General features: G+C 42.7%; 1 non-coding gene across 1 annotated transcript; it reads right to left on the minus strand.

Moving 5' to 3' along the window:
- Positions 1-226: 226 nt before the first annotated feature.
- On the minus strand, positions 227-299 carry TRNAE-UUC. Its single transcript has one exon. It is a non-coding gene; the product is annotated as a tRNA-Glu (tRNA).
- Positions 300-16,328: the final 16,029 nt, after the last annotated feature.

Below are 16,328 nucleotides of genomic sequence, written 5' to 3' on the forward strand. Positions count from 1 at the left end.
TAGCCTAAACATTCATTTATTCATCCATCCAATGACTATTTGGTTCACTTTCTACATGTTAGGGGATGTACATGACACTGAGGGTATAACAGTAGGCTAGACTAGGGATCAGAACAGTGGCCAGCGGACAGATCTTTTGAATCTTGTAAATACAAAAAAAAAAAAAAATCTTGTAAATACATTTTTTCTTTTTTTTGGTTTTGTGGTGTGGCTTGTGCAACCTTAGTTCCCTGACCAGGGATTGAACCTGGGCCCATGGCAGTGAAAGCACTGAGTCTTTACCACTGGACCACCAGGGAATTCCCAGGTCTTATAAATAAATTTTATTAGAACACAACTACACTCATATGGGCTTCCTGGATGGCTCAGCAGTAAAGAATCCTCCTGCAATGCAGGAGACACAAAGGACACAGGTTCGATCCCTGGGTCGGGAAGATCCCCTGGAGGAGGAAATGGTCACCCACTCCAGTATTCTTGCCTGAAAAATCCCATGGACAGAGGAACCTGGCAGGCTACAGTCCAAAGGGTTGCAAAGAATCGGACATGACTGAGCAACTGAGCACACGTAGTCACACTCATTAACTAGCAAATTATCCATGAATGTTTTCACACTATGTCAGTAGAGTTGAGTAGTTGTGACAGAGACTGTATGGTCCACAGAGTTGAAGATATTTACCATTTGCCTCTTGCAGAAAAAGTTTGCCAGTCCCTAGGTTGACAGTCATGGTTGCCATCTAACAGTAAAGATGGACATTCATCCAGTAATGTCCTCAGTTCAGTTCAACGTGTGTAATTATAAACTGTGAGTAGTGTTCTGGAAAGTACATGATGCCATGACAGAATGCAGCACGGGACGCTTTTTGATAGAGTGGTCAGAGAGTACTTCCTGAGGACATGGGTTTTCTTTAGGGATTTGATGGAGACGGGCAGGAAGCAGCCTGCAAAGAATGGGGGAAGAGATTTCGGAACAGAGGGAAGAGGATGTGTCGAGAATCCATGTTGGGAAAGAACTCATCTCTCCCAGGAATGAAGAGGCATTAGAGTAGTGAGACAAGACTCAGTTAGGGTCAGATCTTCAGGGACCCCCAGTCAATGGTCACAGACCTGGATTTTGTTTAAAGCACAACATGAAGACTTTGAAATTTTTATGATCAGTTTGATGAATCTTTAAGACCAGTCTGTCTTGTTTAATTACCTGATTTGAAGAGAGAGGAGACTGGAAAAATATTTAGTACCCAGGCCCTGTATCTTTTTTTTGCCTTGACTTAACAGTTCAGGATGTATGGATAGAAACAGAATGTTTTATTCACTGAGGGGTGAGGCATGTCAGGTTGGCCATAGAGGTAAGAAACCCTTGGAAGCTGCCAGAGAAGTGAAGCAGCATAGCCAGGGTCTGGTGGCAATTTTGAAAAGTGAGCCCTCTAGTGGAGATATCATACTTCTTGGGTCACACAGTCCATGGAAAGATCTGAACCACAGTGCTGGCCCAGGGAATACTCATCACAGGACTTTTGCAGCGAAGAAAGCTGCTGATGCCTTTTTAAAATAAGGTATTTAAAAAATCTGATGAATAACTAGTGTCTGTGCTGTGTCTTCATTGCTCTGCGTGGGCTTTCTCTTATTGCGGCGAGCTGGGGCCACTCGTTGCAGAGCATGGGCTTCTCAATGCGGTGACTTCTCTTGGTGTGGAGCGCAGGCTCAGCAGTTGTGGCACATGGGCTGAGCTGCTCTGAGGCATGTGGAATCTTCTTGGAGCAGGGATCGAACGGATGTCCCTTACGTTGGCAGGCAGATTCTTTTACCCCTGGACCAGCAGGGAAGTCCTGTTGATGCCTTTAAAAAGTTTTTTAGAATTTATTTTTATTGGAGTATAATTGCTTTACAATGTTGTGTAAGTTTCTGCTGTACAATGGAATGAATCAGGTATATGTAAACATATTAAATATATGCCCTCCTTCGTGGGCCTGCCCCCCATCCCACTGCTCACGGTCACCACAGAGCCCCAAGCTGAGCTCCCTACCCTACTTTAGGTTCCCACTAGCTGGTTGTTTTACACGTGGCATTACTGATGCCTTTTTAGACTACTAAAGTTGTAATTTTTATCAAGTATAAGTGAACCAAGAGTCACAGACAACTCATAATCTCCACGTCAAACCCTCTTCCTCCAGCTCTTAAGTATCGCTTTCTCTGTGGCTCCTTCTCACAAGTGATGAAGGTGTTCCCTTCTTTGGCTTTGCACTTGTTGCTAAAAGTATTCAGGCTTGAAAACAAAACAAAAGAACTAAGAAAAACAACTCCATAAGTGCCTGCTTGACATTGAGCAAAGAATTAATTCACCTTTTCCAGATTTTACCTTATCTTAATGTCTTTCTAATCTCCTAGAAGGAACATAGCAATTTAGTCATGAGCTTGGAAGCACTAACCAGCATCTTCCCTGAGTAGATAGCTGTGTAATCAAATAAGCTTTCAAGGTGTCTCCTTGAAAGTTTTATTAAAAAGCTAGTACTAAAACCACTTCAAATGATGTCGCTTTTTATCATCCCACTAAACAATGAGAAAATCAAGGGGCAAGCTGCTTAAGACAGTGCTACTAGTGAATGATGCAGCTGGACCTGATGTCCTCAAGGTGAACAATTATAGAAAATGAAGCCTTTGTTGCCAAAATGCAAACTTTTTTTCTCTTATGGGCCATCACGTTTAATAAAAACGTATAATAACATGTAAAAATGTGGACATTTTCCTTTCGGTTATTTTATAATCAAGAATGATGTAAATTGATGGTTAATATAGTTAACTATTTTAATTCATTGTTAATTAAAACTATTAGTTAATAGTTAATAACTAATAGTTAACAGTTTTCATTCCAATCCCAAAGAAAGACAATGCCAAAGAATGTTCAAACTACTGCACAACTGCACTCATCTTACATGCTGGCAAAGTAATGCTCAAAATTCTCCAAGCCAGCTTTCAACAGTACGTGAAAGCTGAACTTCTATATCTTCAAGCTGGACTTAGGAAAGGCAGAAGAACCAGAAATCAAATTGCCAACATCCACTGGATCATCGAAAAAGCAAGGAGTTCCAGAAAAACATCTACTTTTGCTTTATTGATTACACCAAAGCCTTTGACTGTGTGGATCACAACAAACTGTGGAAAATTCTTAAAAGAGAAGGGAGTACTAGACCACCTGACCTGTCTCCTGAGAAATCTGCATGCAGGTCAAGAAGCAACAGTTAGAACTGGACACGGAACAACAGACTGGTTCCAAATAGGGAAAGGAGTACATCAAGGCTGTATATTGTCACCCTGCTTATTTAACTTCTATGCAGAGTACATCATGAGAAATGCTGGGCTGGATGAAGCACAAGTTGGAATCAAGATTTCTGGGAGAAATATCAATCACCTCAGATATGCAGATGATACCATCCTTATGGCAGAAGGCAAAGAAGAACTAAAGAGCCTCTTGATGAAAGTGAAAGAGGAGAGTGAAAAAGTTGGCTTAAAACTCAACATTCAGAAAACTAAGATCATGGCATCCAGTCCCATCACTTCATGGCAAATAGATGGGTAAACAATGGAAACAGTGACAGACTTTATTTTTTGGGGCTCCAAAATCACTGCAGATGTTGACTGCAGCCATGAAATTAAAAGACGCTTGCTCCTTGAAAGAAAAGCTATGACCAACCTACATAGCATTTTAAAAAGCAGAGACATTACTTTACCAACCACGGTCCATCTAGTCAAAGGTACGGTTTTTCCAGTAGTCATGTATGGATGTGAGAGTTGGACTGTAAAGAAAGCTGAGTGCCAAAGAACTGATGCTTTTGAACTGTGGTATTGGAGAAGACTCTTGAGAGTCCCTTGGACGGCAAGGAGATCCAAGCAGTCAGTCCTAAAGGAAATCAGTCCTGAATATTCATTGGAAGGACTGATGCTGAAGCTGAAACTCCAATACTTTGGCCCGCTCATGCGAAGAACTGACTCATTGGAAAAGACCCCAATGCTGGGAACCGTTGAAGGCAGGAGGAGAAGGGGATGACAGAGGATGAGATGGTTGAATGGCATCACCGATGCGATGGACATGAGTTTGAGTAGGCTCCGGGAGTTGGTGATGGACAGGGAATACTGGCATGCTGCAGTCCTTGGGGTCGCAAAGAGTTGGACACAACTGAGTGACTGAACTGAACTGACTGAATAGTTAATGACTTGTAAGACAGTATCATTATCACTAGAGAAAGCAAAGACAAATAAAATGGCCAGATCATGAGTGAACATTTTTTCATTGCTCTGTGGGTTAGAAGTTGGTTTTATCCTTGAGAGGATAAAAAGGAAGATGTGGGATTACTGTAAGCTAGGAGCTCGGAGGAAGGGCTGCAGAGCTGGTATTGAAAGTGAAAGTCGCTCAGTCACGTCCGACTCTGCAACCCTATGGACTATACAGTCCATGGAATTTTCCATGGCCAGAATACTAGAGTGGGTAGCCTTTCCCTTCCCCAGGGGATTTTCCCAACCCAGGAATCAAACCCAGGTGTCCTGCATTTCAGGTAGATTCTTTACCAGCTGAGCCACAAGGGAAGCCCAAGAATACCGGAGTGGGTAACCTACCCCTTCTCCAGCAGATCTTCCCAACCCAGGAATTGAACCAGGGTCTCTTGCATTGCAGGCGGATTCTTTACCAGCCGAGCTATCAGGGAAGCCACAAGGGTTTCGAGCCAGCTAGGAGTTGGAATTGGGAGCATTTAAAGAAGCTAGAGATTGGAGCTAAACACTGTTGCTGGAATAATACTGATAGGAGAAGTAAAACAAAGAGACATTCTTTTATTCCTTCCTCCTCTAGAATCTTCCATCAGCAGTTCCTAACAGGAAGCCAGTCCCTCAAAGGAGTCTGTGAAATTTAGTGTGCAGAGTTCCAACTAGGATAACATACAAGTGTGGAAGGGTGGACAAAGAGCTGAGACACAAATGATAAATAACTGGCATCATAGTATCTTTTTCTGTGAATAAAGCATCTTGGATCTGTAGGAGCCCCATCAGGCTGGGCTAGGTTCTGAATTCTCTTGACTCCATGAAATTCTAGTAGATTTCTTTCTTTCTGGCATAAACTATTCCAGGCTCAACGTGTATGTTTTATGCTCAAGTCAGCTATTTCTGCAAAAATCCTGGGTTCCTTTTAGCAGAGAATGATATGTAGAGACCAAAATCTAGGCATCATGGATATTTATCAAAACCCTCATTTGAAGTAGGCATTTGCCTACAGTCCATATTAAGTTTATAACTGTAACCTACCACCAGTTCTGGAGTTTTGTTGGGGAGGGTTATCTTTGCTTTTGCTGTCAGTCCCTTGTGGAAAGAGATGATTCCAGGTTATTTTAAGTTTCCCTCATCATTGTGTTTTTGTTCCTAATTTCATGCTTAGTCTTCAAGCTTCTAGTTTTTAAATCCTAAGCCATGTTCCAAGCTGACAATATAATTTGTAAGTTACTATTCTGTGAATAATGTACATGAAGAGTGACATTAAAAATCAATCAAACAAAAAAAAATCAATCAAACAGACAATGAATACGTTTTGGTATATTTGTGTTATTAGTTGCTCACTATTGTGGGAAATAGATGTCAGTTGACGAGATCAAACATTAAGCCAATTTATGTCAAGAACTTGAATTGCAAAAGAGGTGTGGATTTTCTATATAATTAAATGGTAGAAAACCTGGTACATATAGTGAAATCCTCATTAAAATTCTAGGTGTGCAGAGATATTCAGACTCACTCAGGAAATCTTGTTCAAGCACAACTCCTTTGCATCACCACCAGCCATGTTGAAAATCAGCATAGTCTTTACTTCCTCTATAGACCCCGTTGATGTTAATGCATCTTTCGATTATACCCCAACTGAAGGCACATAATTATTCAGTTGCTTCCATATAAAAGTTCCACATAAAAGTGACATGCTTCATAATTTTAAGTGTGAAAAATTCCATGAGACTGGTCAACCTGGGAAAATGATATTTTGATAATTGTGCTTGGATATGCCTATGATAAAATCTTCTAAAAGCCAAGAAATTAAAATAAACACTTTCCAGATCTTTGAGTAAAGTGAACGCTCAGGAAGATACACTATGTTTGTGTGTGGCTTTGGGAAGCCTCCAAGCTTCATTAAATACTCTATCTTGAGACATGTTAGAGGATAGACATTCTGATTATTGCCTACTACTGCAGTCCTAGTTCTAAGAGAAAGGAACATTCATAAAGAGTTTGGTGGAAAAATAAATTCTCTTATTTATCACTAAGATCCATCAAATTCCAAAGCATGGTAGTCTGGTAAAAGCAGACTGAAGAACAGAGTGAATCTGATGTCTTTCCCTACCTTCCCCAATATTTAGGTCTTAAACCATCCATCTACTTTTAACACTAGGAAACAAAATAGATTTTGAAAAATCTCACCCAGTTTTGAAATTTCTCACTCAATGGAATTTTAAAACTCGCACTCCATGGAGGGTCACTGACAGATTTAACATCTCAAGGTTTTCACAGGAGGGGGCCAGAGAGGACTCCAGGAAGTGCTGACTGCTAGGAAACGGAGGAGGCCTGGTTTTCTCATCTCCGAGATTGCGATCTATTGAATAAGAGAGTGGGTGGACCACCGTTCCTTGCTTTTGAGACAAACTGAGTCTCCCAGTGGAAGGCAAGTTCTCCAGAACCTCACCAATCAGATTAGTTAGTCCCACCCTGTAGGGAGAAGCGAAGAAAGGTCAGTTAGAGGTCAAAGCCATTTCTTTGGGGTACAATAGGATGAGCATCTTTGAGAATCTGAGGACAGAAGAATCAGAATTCTTCCCTTTTGAGAAGCGCCTTCAGGGGTGGGAGGCAAGGTGTTGTGAATGAGTGAAGGGAGCCAGGTAGGACAACGAGGGACCTGGAGACACATACCCTGTCCAAAGCTCACAGGGCCTATTCAAGGTCCGGCAGATGTCGACATATGGGGACATGCGTTTGGAGCTGCTGGACCTCCTACATTTTCAAGAGAAGCCCAAAATGAGGCTTTTAAATAAAACTTTGCAATTTAGAAATTTTGACAAGTCATTCAACTTTTTAAAAGATGTTGTGTACCCCAAACAGAACATAGCTGTTTGTTGGACTCAGCCCAGGACTCTCTGACGTCTGGTTTGCAGCATCATCAGCTGAGACTGTGAAGCATCACTTTTTTTTAACCTCTGCTTAGGCTGGTGAAATGAGCCATACCACCAAGGATTAGAATAGGAAAAAGAAAAATCCCAAACTTATTGTATTATGGATATTTGTGTTTCCTGGCCTCTCTTCCACTCTGATTCAAGACAGACAATCTTGGCTTCTTTCTCTGGCCCTGCTGCTTCCCTCGGCAGTTCCTTCATTTGTAAGTCACGTGGTCCCAGTCCCACAGCATCAACACACTGACTTGGCTGAAGTTTTATGTCATTCTGATTAGCAGATGTAGGAAGTTGAACCTGTTGTCCTTGACAGATGAGACACGGAGCCCCATTTGCAGACCGGAAAGGCCAAGCCTTCATCCTGTGTCAGTAAGAATGTCACTCTGCATTCTGCAAGGCTGGAGCCAAGCGCACAGGACAGCTTTGGACAGAGCCCATCTTCAGCATGTCACTGCCTTTGTGTGGCTGGTGATGGCCTCGAAATGCAAGTGCCATTAACAGGCTCCTCCTCATTATTATTATAATCTCCTCCTTACCTGTCTCAGATTAATTTCCGTGCAGAGAAACTTCTGACATTCATTCATTATTCAGCAAACATTTATTGTGTTCCTGCTATTAGCTGGGGACAGTTGAGGCACTGGGTATTCAGCATTAAATTAAAAAAAAACTTGATCCCTGCCTTTGTGGTGCTGACATCCTAGTCAGGGAAGACAGGTAAGCAAAAATAAATAAAAGATGATTCAGCCAGTGATGATACCACGGAGAAACTAAAACAAGGTGATGTTGTAGTGACTGAGGACAGGGTCTCCTTTGATTGGTGTGACTGAGAGCGTCTCTTTATGGAGATGACATTTTAACTGACACCTGAATCATGTATACTGTTTAAGTGTCCATGTATTATTATCATTATTATTTTATTGGACCCTTAGTCCTAGAGTTAATGGAGAAACAAGATTATTAAAGTTAAATATGGTTAAGGTCTAGAAATGGCATGCATTGAAGTATTAACAATGGTTATCTCCTGCTAGTGGGTTTCATGAATTCATTTAACTTAAGAAGTGCCAATATGACCCTGAGACTGTACTAAGTGCTGGGAATACAGTCATGAGCAAATAAAACAGACAGTATCATATGGTTAAAATATACAGTGTTCTGGGGGGAATGCTGTGCTCTGAGGAAGGATAAAAAAAGAGAGGCACTTCATTTAGGATGGTGGGTCAGCTCAGCCTAACACTGTTACTGAGAAATGAGAAGGATCCAGTCATGTGAAGAATCTTGAGGGTGGGAATTTGGAGTATTGCAGTTAATGAGGGTGGCCTGGGCAAATGTCCTGGGGTAGGACAGAATTTGTTTTATTTGGGGAACTGAAAGAAAATGTGTTAGGATGGGACAAAGGGGTGAAGAAATAAAACTGGAGACATTTTGAAGATCCAGATAGGGCAAGTCTTGGATTCATAAAGATGGCTTTGGACTTTTTATGGAGAGCAATGGGAACCTCTTGAGAGGCTTTAAGTTGGAGAGTGATGTGACCTGCTGTTCAGTTTTTATGAGGTCACTCTTGTTCATTGGGTGGAGAAGGGGCTGTCAGGGACAGAGTGGAAGCAGGGATATGTGTTAGGAAGTTGTTGCATTTATTCTGGTGAGAGATGATGGTAGCTTGGATGAGGGAAAGAGGACTGATGTTTATGGTCCTGTAAGTTGGTTCTTGCACAACTCTAGGGAGTATCTTTTACCTGTACAATAATGTAAACAATGCTTTCTGGAGTTAAGTGCTGGGCTTGACCCAAGTCTGAGGCAACAGTATCAGCAGAGGGATAGGAGTCGGGATTGCTGATAATTAGATTGCGTGGAGGGAAAGAAGAGAGGACACTTAGGGGTGATTCCTAGGGTTCTGAGTTAGATAACTTTGGGGATGTTGGTGGCATTTTCTTAAATGGAGAAAGACCAGATGTAAAACAATTTGAGAGAGAAACAGCAAGAAACTTTTCTTAGTTTTAAGTGTGAGATATGGGAAGATATCCGAGCGAAGATGTCCAGTAGGTGGCTGAATACACAGGTCTGGAATTCAGAGTGGAGGTCTAGCTCAGATACCAAACGTTGGAGTTTCTTCAGGACAAAGATAGATTTAAAGCCATGGGTATATATAGAGAAAAGATCAGATCTTGAGTCTGTTACTGGAGGAACTTCATAGGTAAGGAGAAGAGGAAGAGGAAGAGTTGGCTAAGAAGATGGAGAGGGAGCTGCCATGAACTAGGAAGAGATCAGAAAATATAGCATCTTAGAAGGAGCATGGATGACTTAAGAGACAAGAGAGGAACAGTCAAACAGTCCCTTATCCTAAGAAATTATTTTTAATTAAAAAGATAAATGCAGGGGCTTCCCTGGTGGTCCAGTGTTTAATGTAGGGGACATGGGTTCGGTCCCTGGTCCAGAAAGGTACCACATGCTGGGGAGCAACAAAGCCTGTGCCCCACAACTGCCAAAGCCCTTGTGCCTCAGGCTGGTGCTCTGTGACAAGAGAAGCCATGGCAATGAGAAGCCTGTGCCCAGCAGTGAAGAGGAGCCCCTGTTCATGGCAACCAGAGAAAGCCTGCTCACAGCAACAGGGACCCAGCATAGCCAAAAAGAAATAAATACATTTATGTATTGAAAAAAGATCATTGGCAAATGCATACATTTTTGTCTCTAAAATGATGCAGTTGCATGTACATTATTTTTCTGTGAGTGGCAAGGGCTGAGCTGATTTTGCTCCACAGTGGAAAGCAGTGGTGGGGGTCAGCGAGGTGTGACACAGGAGTACATGGTACCTTACGGTTGTGGATGCTGAAGATGGCTAAGACAGAGCGTTGCTCATCACCCAGTTCTTCAGGGGTTAAGTGGAAACCCACTGCATTTGCCCACCTAGAGTGTACCCTGAGAGGAACTCAGGATGAAAAATAGATTGGGGCACTCTATGCGTTGGGTAAACAGGTGCTTAGACAGTACATGCAGCCCTCAGGATGAATTTCAAGGACCTCCAATTCTTGCACCTTCCCATACATGGGGAAAGTGCTAAAATCATTACCTTGACCTATCTGTTCTTTGGCATTGGCAGTATACTTACCAAGATGTATACTTGACTCCATGTTCCCCTACCCAAAAATCATACAGAAGCTGCTTCTCCTCTGTCTCCTTGGAGCAGTTTCCTCAAAGCTACCTGAGTGGCTATCTCAGTAAGACTCTGAATAAAGCTTACACCCTCAGTTCTTACGTTGTATGCTTTCCTTTAAGTTGAAACACCCTAAAGGAGCTCAGTAGAGCTGAAGTCGGCCTGGTGTAGGGCAGTGGTTCTCACAGGGTCAGTTTGTCCCTTGGGGATATTTGGCAATGTTTGGAGACATTTTCAGGATTCCCTGGTGGCTCAGTGATAAAGAATCCACCTGCCAATACAGGAGACACAGGAGACACATATTCGATCCCTGGATCAGGAAGATCCCCTGGAGTAGGAAATGGCAACCCATTCCAGTATTCTCGCCTGGAGAATTCCATGGATACAGGAGCCTGACAGATTATAGTCCTTGGGGTCCCAAAAGCACTGGACACAACTGAGTCCACACACACAGATACGTTTTCATTTGTTACAACTGGGTGTTGGTCATGGTGAGGCTGCTACTAGCACCTACTGGGAGGAGGCTAGGGACAGTACTAAACATCCTACAAAGCACAGGATGGCCCCTGCAACAAACTGTCCATCCCTAAATGTCAATAGTGTTGACGTGGAGAAACCCTGTTATAGTGAGTGCAGGTCCTTGCAGAGGTTTCATTGCTTCTTCCTCAAAGACTTCCCTGGGGGAGGAGAGAAACCTGCCATGCCGAGGATTTATCTGTCTCCATTTTCTCGGAGTACCTATACCCAGACACGGGGACTTGATTGAAATGATTTCTTGAATGATATTTCACACTTAGGCATATCTCCAGGCTGTCAGAGATACAATTCATAGAAAAATTTCTGCAACTTGGATATGTATTTTTATTTTTTTCTGGAGGGGGGGGGAGAGCAAGAGAGAATGAGAGAGAGAGAAAGGATCTTTGCACCAATGCTGCATTTTATTTCAATTATTTGGAGGTCCTCAAACACTTGTCTTTGTTCAAAAAATGGCATTTATGTTCTATTCTCTTGGGAATTGATTGACAGAAGTCGAAGAGGACTTAGCACCGGAAGGTGACCAAACTAATCTTGGCCTCACATATAGATTCAAAGGCAATGTGGCATTTCTGTACTGCCTAAGATTTTGCTTTAATTGGAAGTCTGCCTGTGGATGGAAGGTGAAGGGCAGTTGGAGAAGAGACAGGATTATGTAGAATTCAGAATTTTATATCCTTAAGGCACTTTAGAAAACATCTAATCTGACCTCTGTACATCCAGAGATTTTAAGAATATCACAATTAGCCTCATCTTTCTCCCTCTTTTTATACTTGGAGAAGTATAAAAGATTGCATGAAAAACTTGAACAGTGTTATAAAGAAAACTGGCCTGAACTTTCTCTCATTGTCTGTGCATGGGTTGGAAAAGAATTTCCAGATATGAGGCAGAATGAGGGGAGAATAGAGTTTATTAAAGTGGGAGAGGCTGTTAGAACCTTGGGCTGCCTCAAGAGAGTGGACCCCTTTTGTGGGCTTGTGGCCAATTTTTATAGCCTAATGACAAAGAAAATTCCTATGGAGAGGGGTGGCATTAGGTCATTGTTCAGGATTCTATATGATGCATATGTTTCTTAATATAGAGATAGGAGCAGGCTGGTTAGGAATGTGATGGCGCATGACAAACAGGATGGCTCCTGACAGTAGTTGCCATGGAGCTTGGCTAATGCTGGAGATATTGTCCTATGACCTCAGTATAGGGTTCCACTCTTTCCAGCTCTGGGTAGGTGTTCACTGTGGAGGGAGGAGGAGGAAGAACATGTGACATAAAAGAGACTCCAGAGCAGAGGATTGTAGACGATCATAGCATTGAGATAAGGGGCCTGCGGGGCTTCCCAGGTGGCTCAGTGGTAAAGAATCCACCTGCCAAGCAGCAGATGCGGGTTTGATCCCTGGGTTGGGAAGATCCCCTGAAGGAAATGGCATCCGCTCTAGTATTCTTGCCTTGGAAAGCCCATGGACAGAGACGCCTGGTGGGTTACAGTCCATAAGGTTGCAAAGAGTCAGACATGACTGAGCGACTAAACCACAGCAGCAGCAAGGGTCCTGAAGCTGAGTCCAGCCTCTGTACCCTGACTCTGAATTAAATCCCAGGGATAGAGTTTTGGGTGAAGCAGAAAAGAATAGCTAATATTATTGCTATGCCAGGCAAACCCACAGTGGGCTAGTGCCCTCAAAACTGCATGCCAACCTAGAGGGGGTAGTGAGGAGTTTTACAGGAATGGTTCAAGGAGGGCATGATCAGCTCGATGACATTCTTCTGACTGGTTGGTGGTGAGATAATTGGGAGTCAACATCATCACCCACCTGCTTCCAACAGGTCTGGGGGCTACATACTTGTGGGAAGCCTACAGTCAACTTCTCTCATCTGGTGGGGTTTCATTATCTGCAACATAGCCCAGTGATATGGTAATGCATGTCCTTGGTTTCTTTTGACTGTTCCTCCCTTGTCTCTGTGTCCCCTCCCTTCCGTGATTGTACTGTGTATGTGCTCACTTGCTTAGTCATCCAACTCTTTGCGACCCCATGGACTATAGCCCGCCAGGCTCCTCTGTCCATGAGATTTCCCAAGCAAGAATACTGGAGTAGGTTTCCATTTTATCCTTAGGGGATCTTCCCGCAGGGGTTGACCATCTCCGGCATCTCCTGTATTGGCAGGTGGATTCTTTACCTCTGAACCACCTGGGAAACTCCTTCTCTGATTCAGTTCAGTTCAGTTCAGTTGCTCAGTCATGTCCGACTCTTTGCGACCCCATGAATCGCAGCACGCCAGGCCTCCCTGTCCATTACCAACTCCCGGAGTTTACTCAAACTCATGTCCATCGAGTCGGTGATGCCATCCAGCCATCTCATCCTCTGTCATCCCCATTCTCCTCCTGCCCCCCAATCCCTCCCAGCATCCGAGTCTGTTCCAATGAGTCAACTCTTAGCATTAGGTGGCCAAAAGTATTGGAGTTTCAGCTTCAGCATCAGTCCTTCCAATGAACATCAGGGACTCGATCTCCTTTCAGATGGACTGGTTGGCATCGTCCTTTGCAGTCCTAAAGGACTCTCAAGAGTTCGTTCTCCAACACCATAGTTCAAAAGCATCAATTTTTTTTTTTTTTTCTTTCCTCACAGTCCAACTCTCACATCCATACATGACCACTGGAAAAACCATAGTCTTGACTAGATGGACCTTTGTTGGCAAAGTAATGCCTCTGCTTTTTAATATGCTATCTAGGTCGGTCATAACTTTCCTTCCAAGGAGTAAGCGTCTTTTAATTTTATGGCTGCAGTCACCATCTGTAGTGATTTTGGGGCCCAAAAAAATAAAGTCTGACACTGTTTCCACTGTCTCCCCATCTGTTTCCCATGAGGTGATGGGACAAGATGCCATGATCTTAGTTTTCTGAATGTTAAGCTTTAAGCCAACTTTTTTACTCTCCTCTTTCATCAAGAGGCTTTTTAGTTCCTCTTCACTCTCTGCCATAAGGGTGATGTCATCTGCATATCTGAGGTGATTGATATTTCTCCTGGCAATCTTGATTCCAGCTTGTGCTTCTTCCAGCCCAGCATTTCTCATGATGTACTCTGCATATAAGTTAAATAAGCAGGGTGACAATATACAGCCTTGACATACTCCTTTTCCTATTTGGAACTAGTCTGTTGTTCCATGTCCAGTTCTAACTGTTGCTTCCTGACCTGCATCCAGGTTTCTCAAGAGGCGGGTCAGGTGGTCTGGTATTCCCATCTCTTTCAGAATTTTCCACAGTTTATTGTGATCCACACAGTCAAAGGCTTTGGTGTAGTCAATAAAGCAGAAATAGATGTTTTTCTGGAACTCTCTTGCTTTTTCGATGATCCAGCAGATATTGGCAATTTGATCTCTGGTTCCTCTGCCTTTCCTAAAACCATCTTGAACATCTGGAAGTTCACGGTTCATGTATTGCTGAAGCCTGGCTTGGAGAATTTTGAGCATTACTTTACTAGCATGTGAGATGAGTGCAATTGTGTGGTAGTTTGAGCATTCTTCAGCATTGCCTTTCTTAGGGATTGGAATGAAAACGGACCTTTTCCAGTCCTGTGGCCACTGCTGAGTTTTCTGAATTTGCTGGCATATTGAGTGCAGCACTTTCACAGTATCATCTTTTAGGATTTGAAAAAGCTCAACTGGAATTCCATCACATCCACTAGCTTTGTTCGCAGTGATGCTTTCTAAGCCCACTTGACTTCACATTCCAGTGTGTCTGGTTCTAGGTGAGTGGTCACACCATTGTGATTATCTGGGTTGTGAAGATCTTTTTTGTACAGTTCTTCTGTGTATTCTTGCCACCTCTTCTTAATATCTTCTGCTTCTGTTAGGTCCATACCATCTCTGTCCTTTATCGAACCCATCTTTGCCTGAAATTTTTCCTTGATATCTCTAATTTTCTTGAAGAGATCTCTAGTTTTTCACATTCTGTTGTTTTCCTCTATTTCTTTGCACTGATCACTGAGGAAGACTTTCTTATCTCTCCTGGCTATTCTTTGGAACTCTGCATTCAAATGGGAATATCTTTGATTAGCAACTGTTTAAACCTGTCCTTTAGTACTCAGGGAAGGTTTTGGAGGCTGAATGAAGTCTACTTCCTATTAGCAAGAGACAGAAATGGGTTTTGTTCCCAGGAGCTCTGCAGGGGCCTGCTTGGTTTCTGTCCACTGGGGAATTTTGTTCATCACAGAAGACTTGGTCCTTTAACAGCACCTGCCTATAGTAGGAACTTGGTAAATACCTGTTGAACACGGGACCCAAGGAAATCCATGCAGAGTCCGTGCAAATCCACTGATTTTTGGGGGTGGCAGGCTCATTGAAGAAGATGATATTAACTTTCATATTCTTTTGCCTGTTAAGATGCTTCAGAGAAATAGATGGTTAAGAGGGATAATAATGGTAAATATAAGATAATATTTATATTCAGTTTAATGAAACAATACCTGAAAATTAAGGGCTGACATAAGGAAAAAAGTGCTTTTTCCTCATGTAATAAAAAGTTTGAAGATGGTTAGGAAGTCCAGTGCTGATGTGGTGATTCCGAGATGCTATCAAGGGACCTGGACTCTTTCTGATTTCTGTTCTTCATCAGCCATATTTGCATTTATCTTTGTAAAAATGGATATAAGATGGCTGTTTTATGTCCATATGTGTTCTATGTCTTCCTTCCAGCCCAGAAGAAAAGGGAAAGGAAAGAGTGGTAGAGTCTATTCCATTTTATCAGGAAAAGAATGGCTTTTCCAGAAGTCCCACCCACTAAATTTTCTCTTCCATCTTATTGGCTGGAAGTAGGTCACATGCTCATTCCTAGCTGCAAGGGAGTCTGGGAAAGGTGTCAGCTACCCTGGAAAAAATATGAACCCTGTTTGTAAAGAAGTAAAGGGGAGCCTGGCACACATCCCTTATTCCACATTTAAAGAGAATGGACTTGCCTGGTCCTTTGTAGTGAATTCAAGTCAATGTAGAAACTCCACTCCCACCTCAATGACTTGGCTTGAAATCCGGATGTAGAGAAGCATGAAGCTTCAGTGACACAGCATCTGTTCATCACCACCTGGCAACTGGGCTTTGGTTTCTGCTAAAAGTCATGTGGTAGGGCCAGTACATCCTCAGGAGTCTGGGGCATAGCAGTGCCAAGTGAGACAGAAATCAAATAAAGCTGTGGCTGTGGCTGCTTTTATTCACTGTGAACACAGGACTTAACCAGAGATATCACATTTGGCCAAAGGACGATAAACCTGAGTGTTATGCTGAGCCCAGTGGAGACATCCCAGACCTGGCTGCATTTCTCTTAAGTACTAGAATGCAGTGGACCGAGTGAGAAAAATGGTGTGCATGCAAGAAGCATTCAGGAAAAGGTAACTGTGGTGATTATCATTTAATGGGTAATATTGACCCAAAGAGAAATCTGATGCATTGTAGGATGCAGTTACATTAGAGTAACTAAGAAA

This window comes from Cervus canadensis, chromosome 32, assembly GCF_019320065.1.
Source record: "Cervus canadensis isolate Bull #8, Minnesota chromosome 32, ASM1932006v1, whole genome shotgun sequence".
In the NCBI taxonomy this organism is placed as follows: Eukaryota; Metazoa; Chordata; class Mammalia; order Artiodactyla; family Cervidae; genus Cervus; species Cervus canadensis.